The 13,514-nt window shown below is 48.5% G+C and overlaps 1 protein-coding gene across 1 annotated transcript in view; it reads left to right on the forward strand.

The window, feature by feature from the left end:
* Window positions 1-13,514, forward strand: part of LOC119381089 (inverted formin-2) — a 183,256-nt gene that overhangs the window by 47,422 nt on the left and 122,320 nt on the right. The window lies entirely within an intron of this gene.

Genomic DNA, 13,514 nt, shown 5'->3' on the forward strand with positions numbered 1-13,514 from the left:
TATACAAGTCTGCAAGAGGCTCCTGGCAATGAGCTACAGGATTTAAACACAAATCACTTTCTGCCGCCAGCCGGTCACGGCTTCGCAAAAGTCTGAAGTCAATGGCAGTGTCAGCCGTCACAGCTTGAAGCGCAGTGATCTAAGAAGGTATACCATGCATGAACAGCGCGAAGCATCAAAATCGACGGGTGAAAAATTTTCGCTCGCTATCAGCCTGAAGTCATTCCCTGCACATATATGCTCGAATAGCCATTCTCCCTTTCGTATCCTGCACTGCCCATCTTGATTGCGTTCACCTGCATTGTACTCGGCGCAGCCGTCTTCACTTATTTCAAAATGGTGCATATAACGGGCTCCTCATGAGCCCTGATACACTCAACCATTGATAATGTATATAGTAGCGCTATGTAGTATGTGAACGAATAAGGTGATCAGGGCCGCACATAGAGCAGTTATCTGAAGTTAGAATTGGCTGCGTAAATATATAGGGTAATTTTCAAAGCTCACCGAACGTCTGCCTACGAATGCCGTTTGACAACGATCACTGAAGCTGAAGTCAGTAATGTCTGAGCATTTACGTGTCTCGTAGTTTATGTCGTAGGGGACAAAGAACAAAATGTTTGCTTTACGCCACGTCTTCTACGGGAACACCAAGACGTGAAGCTCACTGAACCACCCCCAATCGTAACTAAAAGCTCGTCCCAGGAGCAGGTCGTTCACGCAACGCGCAAAATACGAAAAATCTTGCAATAACCATCCTTTTGTTTTACAGCGAAACCTGTTATGAGATCACAAGACCGGCCATTTTTGGCGCCGTAGTTGTCCGCCGCCGGTGTCAGTAACCGCTATCACGCGAAATAAGAAAAAAAAAGAAAAACGAAATAAGGAAAAATATCCAGGATGGAACGGGGTTCCAACCTCGGCTGTCTGTGTGGCAGCCCATTTTACCCCAGAGCCATGCCGGTGCTCCTTTTTTTCTCTTTCATGGTATTTATTACAGATGTGCGTAATGTACATGCATAGCGAACGAAATACTCAAGGGCGCTTCTACAAGCGTACATTAAGCGTTGCACAGAAAAGGAGTTTCAATAACACTGTGTTCTAAAAGGGAATCAGAGCAGTGCATTTGATGAACAGTGGATACCAACAGCTACAGAGCCATGCCGATGCTTGAAACTTCTTTGCAAAAAGACCCTATATACAGGCTTCATGTCAGGAAGGAACCACATTAACATATGTAATATAGCGTGGTAGAACAGTAAAATAACAACCAGGCGTCACACAACGCGAATTCTGTAACCAGGCGCCACACAGCGCGAATTGAGCAAATAGTGGGTCGTTCAATGCTTCCAACCCATTACAAAGGGCTCAGCCATAATTCTTCATCGTCATCAGGCACAGCATCAACAAAGTGCACATAATGTCTTACAGGTGTGTAGCGAGAGCCACGCTTCTCCGCAGAACGACGAAAAATGGAATAGTGAGTGCTTCCATACTTGAAAAAAATTATGATGATTTACAGCTCAGTGGTACCTCGCAAGTGTACTTGTATTTGTCGTCAAGGAAGCCCATAAGGCCCCCATGATCCATTTCCTCAGGGCCTCAACAAAGGTCTTTCCTTCTCTCTCTTTCTCATGTTAACGTATGTTATATAGCGTGGTAGGAGAGTGAAATAACGACCGGGCGTCACACAATGCGAATTACTTAAATAGTGGATCGTTTAAAGCTTCCAACCCATTACAAGTGGTTCCGCCATAATTATTCATTGTCATCAGCCGCCGCATCAACAAAGTGCACGTAATGCCTTGCAGATGCGCGGCGGGCACCTCGCTTCTCCGCTGCATTGTGGCTTGCACGAGAAATGAAAACGAGTTTACGGAAAAGTTTCTCCTTACTCTCCAGATGGTAGCATACGACAGTGCGACGGTACATGCGTGAACTAACTTCCCCCTGCACCAATATCAAGCGGTCCTAGCCTGCTATGAAGTATAGACGCTTTGCAATTTAATCATTGACATTACTTTTAGGACAAACCCTGTATACCGTCACTTTATTCATAACGTTACGTACCACTTATTCAGGGACTTAAAGTTCGGTGCAAAGGCCTGAAGACATCGAATAGGCTCTTGTTCAATATGGATGAGCTGAATCCACGTCCTGGAACACGTCTTGTCTAGTGTTCCTTTCTCTTGTGTTTGTTCCGCTGCGCTTGCTAAGATGCACAAGTTCCACAGCCACCAACTAGCCCAAGCTTCCGCGTTGAATCCAAAACTTCAAAGGTAATTAGTAAATCTAGAGACGCGCAGTACGAATAAAAAGTCTGTTCTAAGTCGAAAAGCAAAGGCAAATTTATAATGAGTGTGCAATTTTAAAGTATAATTAACGTGTAGGACGACCCGGAGCTAAACTTGAGCACGATGTCTGAGCCGTTGCCAAGGCTCATAATGTAAAATAACTACTAAGTCGTTTAATTTATTCAGGGACAGTAAAGTAGGAGCGCATTGATTGGGAAAGAAGCACGTGTAAATGACCCCATTCTCTCTCTCTCTTTCTCGCATTTTCTTCTTCCATGAATATTGTGTTAACGAGAGTCGGAAATGTCAAACAATGCAGCAGGTCGCTTCATCTAAGAATCCTGAAATAGCGAAGACAATAATAGCGAGAAGCATTGGTTGAACATGCCGCTTCCTGTGGCACATTTGTTGCGGAATTCGTTGTTCAACCAGCATTTGTTGGATACAGAACACGTATTACACATGTCATGGCTACGTGTATGGTTTATGGTCGTTTTTTTTCATATGCGCTGCTGAGGCAGTGGAGGTTCATCACAGAATTAGTGCCCTGGCCGGTATACATAGAAAAGTACATACGTCATACACAAGCAATAATAACAATATTTTCTGTTCTCGATTAGTTATAAAGTACAGCTTGCATCCTTTTCCTAACTTGGCCACCGGAAGGCTTTCCGGACATGTGCATGCATTCCCTCATTCACAATATCAAATCAAAATTACCGAGCTTTGCTGAGTGAAACTTGCCTGGTAGAAATGCAAGAGAACGGCTGCTATCGTATTTCGTTTTGAACTTTCCGTTATCTAACGATTTGTGAATGTGGAAAGCTTTTTCATGAAAACATTCCATTTTGTAAGCTATGACTGCACGCCTAGATACAGGGTGTTTCTGCTAACTTGCGCAAAGCATAACAAAAAAAAAGACATCTGGACATAGATGAAATAATCCGACGTTTCTGAACGATCGCTAACTCTTTAGCATAGAAGATTTTTCACTAGAGTTACTACTTTAGAAGTTACGTAAGCAACCTTTGTTGATTACGCAGCTTGGCGGATTGGAGAAAAATATCATGACATGCTGCGTATGGCTCGGAACAATAGTGCGGGAATTCGACATACATAGCGTCTGTCTGTTTTTTACTACCTGGCACAAGTTAGCTGAAACATCCTGTATACATCTAGCAAGCCTTTCCCCCCCAAAATAATAACCATAAACAAAGTGCTTAGGAATGGTAGAAAGAACGAAGATATAAGATTAACAAGAATAGTCCTAAATTGTCGGCCATCATGCACTAGAAAAAGGCAAATGAGGCACGTAACGAAAAGATGGGGACAATGCTAAAAACCAGCTACGCAGACAAATACTCAGAATGAGAAAGGATCCAAGGTAATATCAGTGGAGAGAGAGAGAGAGAGAGAAAAACTTTATTTGCAAGTGTGTTTGGACCCCCCGGGTCCCTGGACCACTGCGCGGTCCTACGCCACGTCTACACGGTCATGCCTCTCACCGCGATGACATCGGCAGCCCGAGTCACCGCAGCAAGTTGCAACGCCGGGTCCCCAGACGAGAGCAGGACCTCCCAGTCCTCCCAGCTGGAGATGGCAGGCTGTCCCTGCGGGGGAGGATCAGCAGGGCAGCCGAAAAGAATATGGGAAAGGGTGGCGTGAGGTTCGCCACACAGGGAACATTCAGGGGAAGTGCCACAGTAGTGGGACAACAGTTGAGGGGAAGGAAGAGTGCGGGTCTGGAGACGTCTCCATAGGATTTGTTGGGAGTGGGTAAGGGAGGGATTTGGGGGAGGGTATGTCCGACGGTTCAAACGGGGTATTTGCGTGAGCTCGGCAAAAGTGTGCGCCCGCTCCTTCGAGAAGCCCGAATCGAGGCTGTCCTGAGCCCGGCGTATTAATCCTCGCGCCAATTTATCGGCAGCCTCGTTTCCGGGGTTCCCTGAATGAGCCGGCACCCACTGGAGTTCTACCATGCGTGGTAAATTTTGCGTGGGGGTGTTCAGCAACTGCCAGGCGGGCGGGTGTATCCTGCCCCTGGCGTAGTTGTACAGAGCAGTTTTTGAGTCAGTGAAGATGTACTGTGCGTCTGATTGGGCAAGGGCTAGGGCGATGGCAGCCTCCTCTGCCTCCTCAGCTGTAGAGCCTGAAGGAAGGCGGTGAATCAGAGGATGAGGCAGAGTAGGGTTGTAGGCAACTGCTACAGCTTCTTGTGCTGTACAAGCAGCGTCTACCCAAATGGCATCCTGAGCTTGTCCATAACTCTGGTGAAGGGCATTTGCGCGAGCTACGCGGCGAGCGATGTGATGCTGAGGATGCACATTGCGGGGCAGGGGTTTAACTATTATAGAGGCATGAATGTGTCGAGGAATGGGTATAAAGGTTGGCTGATTAGCGGGTATGTTTATGCGAATGGAAGCGAGAATATGGCGGCCAGTGGCGCTCACGGAAAGTCTTAAATACTGCGCCTGAAGATGTGCTTCAACTAGCTCAGAAAGGGTATTATGCATGCCCAGTTCAAGGAGTTTGGCTGTGCTTGTGCTGCGAGGAAGGTTCAGGGCTGCCTTAGTTGCGAGGCGGATCATGGCGTTCACGCGTTCAGTTTCTGTGCGGTTCAGCTTGAGATATGGGGTGGCGTATAAAATTCGGCTAAGCGTGAAAGCATGTACAACTTTCATGTTGTCCGCTTCGTCTAAACCCTTGTGCATGGAGGATACGCGGCGTAAAAGCTGCAACACGGATTGCGTGGAAGTCTTGAGTGTTTTTAGGGTGTGGTCATTTCGTCCGGAATCCTGCAAGTAGAGGCCAAGGATGCGCAGTGTGGGGGTGAGGGGGATAGCGGTTCCTTCTAAAGTGATTTCAATGGGCGAGTTAGCGGCTGATTTTGGTCTCATGAGAAGGAGCGCAGATTTAGAGGGGGAGCATTCGAGCCCAATAGATGACGCGTGAGCTGAGATGGTGTCGGCTGCTAATTGAAGAGTTTCCTCTATTTCCCCGTCAGAGCCATGAGTAGTCCATGTGGTAATATCATCGGCGTACAGGGTATGTTTTAGGTGTGGGATGAGATCAAGTTTGTGGGCTAAGGGGATAAGAGCAATATTAAAGAGAAAGGGGGAGAGGACCGCGCCTTGAGGAGTTCCGACCTCGCCGAGCGTATAAGGGGCCGTGCTCAGGTTATCAATGTGCAAGGAGGCAGTGCGCCCAGAGAGAAAGGCACGAACGTAGTTATAAGTTTTGGGGCCTACCTGCAGTGCCTGCAGTTGCCTTAAGATGGCATCGTGTCGAATTCTATCAAATGCCTTAGTGAGGTCTACCGCCAGGATAGCTTTAGTGAGGTGAGGTATGGTATCGTCAAGCATGCACGTCGTGCGTAATTTGGAGCAGGGCATCCTGCGCAGAAAGATGCGCACGAAATCCAATCATACTGTGGGGGAAAAGGTTATTGTCTTCCATGTACGTCGTCAGGCGAGCAAGAATTATGTGCTCGAAGACCTTGGCAAGACAGGATGTCAATGAAATGGGGCGAATATTGTCGATGGTAATGGGTTTGTGAGGTTTAGGGATAAATATTATTTTGGCGTGCTTCCAGGAGGCAGGGAGGGTACCAACTTCCCAACATTCGTTAAAGTAGTTCACTAGATCAGATATGGAAGCATCATCAAGATTGCGGATGGCAGCATTGGTAATTTGGTCTTCACCGGGTGCTGTATTGCGTAATTTCAGTAGGGCTGCACGAAATTCTGATTCTGTAATAAGGGCATCAAGCTGGGGTTGGGGTGAACCTGTGTACTCGGGGTGTTTGCTAGGAAGACCAGGTGTAGTATAGATGCATTTTACCTGCGTAAGGAAGGCATCTGTGTCCTGCCGATGGTTATGAGTGAGGCGGCGAAGGCTAAGACGCGTCTGGTTTTTAGATTGCGTGGGGTCTAGCATGTGGCGCAACAGGTGCCAAGCGCGGGTTGTAGAGAGATTGCCACGGAGGTCCTCACAGATCTGAGCCCAGTTAGCTTTGCAAAGGGTGGTGCTGTGCTGTTCTATTTGGGTTTGCAGCTGCGCGAGTTTTAGTTTTAGTTTCCTGTTGTGCTTTTGAGTTTTCCACCTTTGCGTAATGTTATCATGAGCTTCCAGGAGATGGGCGAGCTTACTGTCGATAACGGGGATTTTTGGAGTTGTATCTAGCGTTTGGGTATGCTGGCGGATGTCCTCTTGCAACTGCCTAACCCAGGAGTCAAAGTCGAAGGGGGCCTGTGTTGGCCGCGCTTGCCTGAATTTGCGGAGCTGGTCCCACTTAACGCGCCTAACGGTAAATTTGCGCCGAGGTCGTTGATAATTCACTGCTATGCGAATTAGGTGGTGGTCACTACCCAGTGTGGTTTGCGTTCTTTCCCACTGCAGGTCGGCGATATTTCTTCCAAGCGTGAGGTCTGGACTAGTATCGGCAGTGACACTATTGCCAATACGAGTAGGCAGGCTAAAATCATTAAAAATGGTCAGTTGGAGCATGAGCGCTTCATTGTATAGGACTGTGCCCCTGTGGTTGGTGCGCCGATAACCCCAGTCAACGTGAGCGCAATTAAAGTCGCCGATGATGAGTAGGGGGTTTGATGCGGCCAATCGAACGGCGGACTTGAGGAGAGGAGGGAGTACTGAATCGACTGTCGTGGAAGAAGATAGCAGTTAAGAATGAACAGGGGGGATCGTGCAGGGTTCGGGGGTAAAATTTCAATGAAGGTGTGAGCGATAGGCGAAGTGATATCATGCTGCACGAAAGGCAAAGAGTTACGGACATATGTTATCACGCGAGGAACATCCGTTGAGTCTGATGGAATAACACCGTACCCTGGTAGTTGCCTGCAAACATTAGCATCCTGAATAGCAATAATGTCTGGTGGTAACGAAGAATTGGCAATAATTTGCTGCAGGGGGTCGTGCTTTCGCCGAAAGCCCCTGCAGTTCCATTGGATAATTTGTAACGAATTAGGGCCCGTCGGAGGAGCCATGTTGTAAGGTGGAGGGGCGAAGGAGGGGTTGAGGAGGTGGGGCTGTGGGAAGAGAGCCTGTTGAGAGTCCAGAAGTAAGATGAGCTAAACGCTCTTCCACCTTAGTCATGATGCTGGAGAGGACATTATCCATGATACGGGTAATAGTAGATTCAATCATAATTTGACATTGTGCGGTGACTTGGGCCGTGATGCGCTCTGTGAACCTGGCTTCTAAGTTTTTGGCGAGATCCTGAAATTTCGCTTCCAAATCTATGGGTTGGGCTGGGCTCTCATCAGGCCTCCTTTTTTTCTGAGGAGGCTGGTCGGATAGGGTTGGTAAAGATGGGGGTGGTGAAATTTGAGGGAGAGTTGGGCTGGAGGTAGAGAGGGCTGCCCTGAGCTGTTTTACCTCTTCCCGCAGAGCCTTCACTTCCGAGTCTTGGGATGTCGCGCCGTTCGGCCTGGTGGCCCCGGAGGACCATGCAGACGTAGATGGGTAGGTCTTGTCGAGCGGGGAAAGTCCTCCTTGGTAAAGCACTTTGTCTTCTGAAGCGGTAGGGCTGTGTCGTTTGGCGGTGGGATTTCTCGCCTTGCACGATCCGGTGCCCGTGAGGTGCTGGCCCCCACAGAGAATGCAGCTTGGGATACAGGAGGGAACATCTTGCCGTTCATGCTTGTCTCCGCACCGTGAGCAGAGGCCACTTTTGGGATGGGGGCACACATCGTATCTGTGGCCCGGTCGGCGACAGTTCGTGCACGCATCTAGGCTTCCCTTGTACTGGGTGCACCTGTGCACTACACTCATGTAGCGTATGGTGTGAGGTACTGGTCCGTGCGCAAACGTGATCAATATTGAGAGGGTCCTACCCATTCTGCGGGCTGCGATGATATCAGCATCTGGGTTGCGGGTCTGGAGGTCCTGTAGCATCTGCTCCGAAGTTTCCTCCCAGTAGGCTTGCGAGATGACGCCGCGCACAGCAGAGGGCGGCGGTGCGATGTAGGCGGCGACTGGGTAGGTGGTCGTTTGGAGAACCAATTGCTTGAGCTGGACGAGATGTAGGGCGGTTGTCTCGTGAGCGGTAGCGACCGTGAAGGTGTTATTCGTAGGATGTATTCGGAGGTGAAGCTCTCCAAGATCCCTGCCAGCAGCGGTGACTTGCAGAGCGCGCATGAGTGGCTGCGCCATGGCTCCGTTCAAGGCGAGTCCTCCTCTTGGTCGGAAACGACTCTTATGGTGCCAGGAGGGAGTAAAGGAAGTTGTTTACCTCGCAGCGCGACAGCATGTGCCACGCGCAATGTTGTTGTTGAGCTCGGTAGGATGGCTTGAAAGACGCAGGGGCAGCGTCGGCCGGAGCGCCGACTAGCAGACGAGTAGGCTTAGCGGAAACCGGGACAGATTGGGAGGGTACAACCTGCGTTTCTGGGCTTGGCTCTCCACCTTTGTACGCACGGATTATCGGAGTCCATCGCTGGGTTTTGTACGTTGCTGGGTAGCTGTCTTCGCCTTCCGTTTGCACATCCATGGCTGTTTGGTTTGGGTGCTGCCGGTGATAGGGCCAGCATCTAGCGAGGCGAGACCCCGCACGGCCGGGGCGGTTGCCGAGAAGCAGATTTTTCCAACGTCGCTGCGCTCCTGAAGATGTTGTACTGAAGAATATCCGCAACGGGTTCAAGACGCTCACTTTTCGTAAGCGTTTTGACATGTCTGGTGAGGAACAGGAGCGTTGTGTTCACACGAAAAGAAGGTATTGCCCGGAGCAGATGTGGGGCACGTCTTGCTTCTCGAACGCGTCGTGCGTCTCCTTTATCAGTGGAATCATACCATGGTAAAACAATTTTGTATGAAACACTGGGACAGACAGGCGAAGTTATCATGTTAACATTATTGCTGAGGCTAACTTCTTTTGCAAGTGAAACGGAGCATATCGGAAGCTCGCTGCTCAGGCACGTAGGCAAGGGGGGGGGCCGCCCCCCCCCCGAAATTCGTCCAGCCTTTTATATTCCCGGGCAACTTTTTTTTTTTTTTGCCATGAAAAAACTTTCTTTCTAATAATTAGGCCTTGCCCCCCCCCCCCCCCCCGAAAAAAAATCCTGGCTACGTGCCTGTCGCTGCTTACTACCTCAACCTACCATTACTTATCCATACCCGCGCAAATCGATGCTTCGTACGAGCAGCAACGCCGACGAACTTCAGCTTATCCCTAGCCCTGCCCTGACGCGGTCGACACTGACCCTCAATCGCGTCGGTGCAACGACCCGATTTAACAGTGCGACACGCTCCAACACGGCTTTGTTTGCAAGCAATACCCCTCCCGCCCACTTCGGTCGGAGGGTGCAGCTCCACCCGCTTTGTTTAGCTCTGCTTCGTTCCACGTCGAGTGCAGTCACCGATGGCGGGGCGACATTCTAGTCCCTGGTACTGCCGCGCTAAGCCTAAACGAGGTGGGGTACCGCCGGCGGGCCAGCCAGAGCGTGCACTCGGTGTACGAACAGAGTCATTAGCATAGGGACAACAAGACCTCTGGGCATGGGGCGTGGCCGAAAGGGGACACGGCTGACGAGCCTCGGGCTTGTTACGACTCCAGGGAGCCGCGGTCCATCCGCCGCCGAGGCTCCTTGTGGCGACCGACACACGTCCTGGCGTCGCACAATGGCGACCAAGGCAAGCGTGAAGTCGCGTGCCGGAAGGGCGCGTCCAAAGCGACGTCCGGCCCCGGTCGGACCACCTCCCACACGCCGACGGACTTCGCAGCTTCTGCAACATTCCATGCCACCAAACGACGAAGCAGGACAATGCGATGCAGCGGCAACCGTGGTTAGCTAACATAACGCGCTTAAGTTCCCCGAACAATCGACGTATAAACATCCAGCTATACTATACCACTGGCCGTAACTGACCGTATCGATTTTCTTAAGTTTCTACGCTTTTGTTTTTTTGGTAATGGAACGAAACGTGTTCTCGCTACCACTGGCCTAGCCAGAAAGGGGGGGGGGGGGGCTCGAACCGGCCCCCTTCCTTCACAAAAACTTTTACACCCCCCCCCCCGGAAACAATATCTGGCTTCGCCCTGCTCGCTACATACTGAAGCGATAGGGCGCTGTGCATGGCAAGATTAATTAACTGTCAAAAGCGAACACAGATGAAAAAAAAAAAAGAAGAGTAATAGGAACTTTGCCTCGCTCGGTTATATTCCGCGGCTGTGCTTTTCGCCTGTCCGACGGGAACCGCCGGAGTATCCGCAAGCGTGTTTTAGTGTCTACGTTGCAAAGAACCTTCTGCAAGACCTTGCAGTCAATTTATTCGTCCCGCCGAATATTTCGATACAACATGCGCAATACAAACGGTATACCGTTTATGCGCCGTACGCGGTACTGGCGTAGCCAGGAAGGGATGGGGAGGTTTGGGGTGTTCAAATCCCCTCCACTTGAAATTTTTCAATTGTGCATGTGTATATTTACACGCGCACGCATAAACGCACGCATGAACATACATAAAGTATAGTTGAACCCCCCCCCCCCCATCCACCCTCTGAAAAAATTTCTGACTACGCTACCGGCACGCGAACACATTCAATAAACTTACAATAACCTACGCAAGCATGTGACGGTCTACGAACTTCTATTGCGCGGTATTAATAGGAACCAAGAGATGCAAAACATCACCGCATTGACACGGCTATCGAACGCACTTCACGCACAGTCCGGACTTGTTGACCAAGTCGAAATTATGCATTCAGTTCCAGAGCGATCGATGAGTGCAGCGATCCGTGAGATAAATGCCTCACCGAACAAATCTCGTTGAGGCCGATTGGTCGTTGTCCGAAAGCTTCGCTTCGCTTGGCCTGGATAATTAATTTGTGGGACTTCGATATCAAGAAGCGCATCGCGGAATTTGTTTACGCACGGAAGCGTACAGTTGTAGATGATATGCTCCGAGTAGTGTACAACAAGCTTGTCGTACTCGGTGAGCGGGAGCAATTATCTGCTAGCGATATATATAGCTGCTATGCATTAGGATCTGGTGGACACTCTTCCTGTACTAGATTATCTTTCCAATCCTTCTTTCAGGACGCAGCATGCATCCTGTCCTTTTGTTCCCAAAGATATTTACTCGGCAAACAGGGACAGTTGGGCGAGTTGGTGAAAGTCCATTATGAAGTAAAGAACGGTAGATACGACAACATGGTGCTAACGAATAAGACAGGCCGACGCGCTTATTCGTTCCTACTTGTTATCGTTTTTACCACGCTTTATTTCACAAATATTTGCTCACTCTAAAATAATGGTTGGGGTTTTACGTCCCATATCACGAGTGATTATAAGGGAGCCATAGTGGTAGCTCAGGACTCTAGCACTTCGCCTACATCGAACTGTGGCAGTCTCGGCCGGAATTCGAACACGGGACCTTCGGATCAGCAACCACTAGACCACCGTGGCGGGTGGTCACTGCTGATATATCAGTTTCTTTCCTATCCTTCTTTCAAGCCGCATGCCTTTATGTTCTCAAGGAATATTACTCGACTATAACAAGGACAGTAGAGCGATGAGTTTAAAAGTGCATTACGGAGTAAAGTGCGGGAAAACAATAACAGAAAGAAACGAATAAGACAGGACGAGGCGCTTATTCGTTAGGTTCCTGTTGGAATTTTTTCCACGCTTTATTTGATAAATATTTATTTCATTAATGGAAAACATCTTTTTGGTGTTTAGTGTTGAAATGTGTTGTAATCTTGTTGTTGTTTCACACACACACACACACACACACAACCACACACACACACACACACACACACACAACCACACACACACACACACACACACACCACACACACACACCACAACACACACACCCACACACACACACACACACACACACACAACACACACACACACACACAAACACACACACACACACACAACACACACACACACACACACACACACACTCTCTCTCTCTCTCTCTCTCTCGTCTCTTTTAGCGTATCGATTAGTGTTTAATACAAGTTTTCGCTTTTTTAAATGATATTTACGACATATCAGAGGTAAAGTCAGTTTTTTTGTAGAGACGGAATGCGAAAGAAAACAAAAGTGAAGTCAGTTGACAGAAACTTTTCCCATTATTACGGGCACACAAAGCAGAGAGAGACAAATAAAGATTCCTTCTAAAGCAAGACCAAAAAAGCATGAAATATGAATTAAGACATTTATGCTCATGGCTTCTCCCTCCACGTCGTACCCCAGAAAATGTACGCACACTAGAGCAGTAAGTGACCGCAAGGCATTTAAGTGGCATATTTTGCTTTGTTGTCGCATGCTTCGCTGACAATTATGCTTTACCCTACGGTAATTTCTTTTAAAATGGCTCACGTGAAAACAGTTGAGCGGACATCTGTGGTACGATGAACTGGTTTTGGGACGTTAAACCCCAGATATATTTTATTAGTCGGTACGATGAACGTTTGTTCGGCAGTGGTACACTGTACCTATTTTTTCTCTGCAATTACAGTGGGGAATCATCAATAGTGTTTGGTAGCAGATAGTGTATTTATTTATTTATTTATTTTGGTTTGAATACATAGAAAACACCAACACGAAGACGGAGGAAACAGGGGGGAACAGGCTGACAACTGCCACCTAAAGGTGCACAACGCCTGCCTGCTCATTTGGGAAAGGGAAACCTGGGAAAGGAAGATAGGGGGAAAGAAAAGGAAGAAATAGGTAAAGAAAAAAAAACAAATAACACCAGACGTAAACACGAATAAGTGGTAGAGGCCGATCACGTTGCTTCAAGTTGTTGCCCACAACGAGTGCGACTGCCAAGAAATTTCATGCCCTATAGACAACGCTCGTCGGATGTCCGCCGACATCTTTTAAAGCACACCGCCCCCCTGATAGTGTAGCAAGAACGTGATTTGCAGCATGAGTTTGGTTTCGATAGGGAGCACAATAACAACAAAGGAACAAAACAACAGAACGCCTTCTTTCCTTTGTTTTTCAATGCGCTCTTATTAAAATTTAAAGCATGCTCCTAACGACAACGCCATGTCTCACCCTTATAGAAATGTGGCGCCTGTCTTCAGCATAGCAGCACCTGCCACAGCAAGAGAAACAGAATAAAAAAGCAAACTTACTACCTTTCTTGTAAATACATTACCTAGATAAAAATTATAATGAACGTGTTCTTTAGAAATACGTATAAGCAGCCGAAAGGAAGAAAAAAGAAGTTTTTGTCATA

Source organism: Rhipicephalus sanguineus, chromosome 2 (assembly GCF_013339695.2).
Source record: "Rhipicephalus sanguineus isolate Rsan-2018 chromosome 2, BIME_Rsan_1.4, whole genome shotgun sequence".
NCBI lineage: Eukaryota > Metazoa > Arthropoda > Arachnida > Ixodida > Ixodidae > Rhipicephalus > Rhipicephalus sanguineus.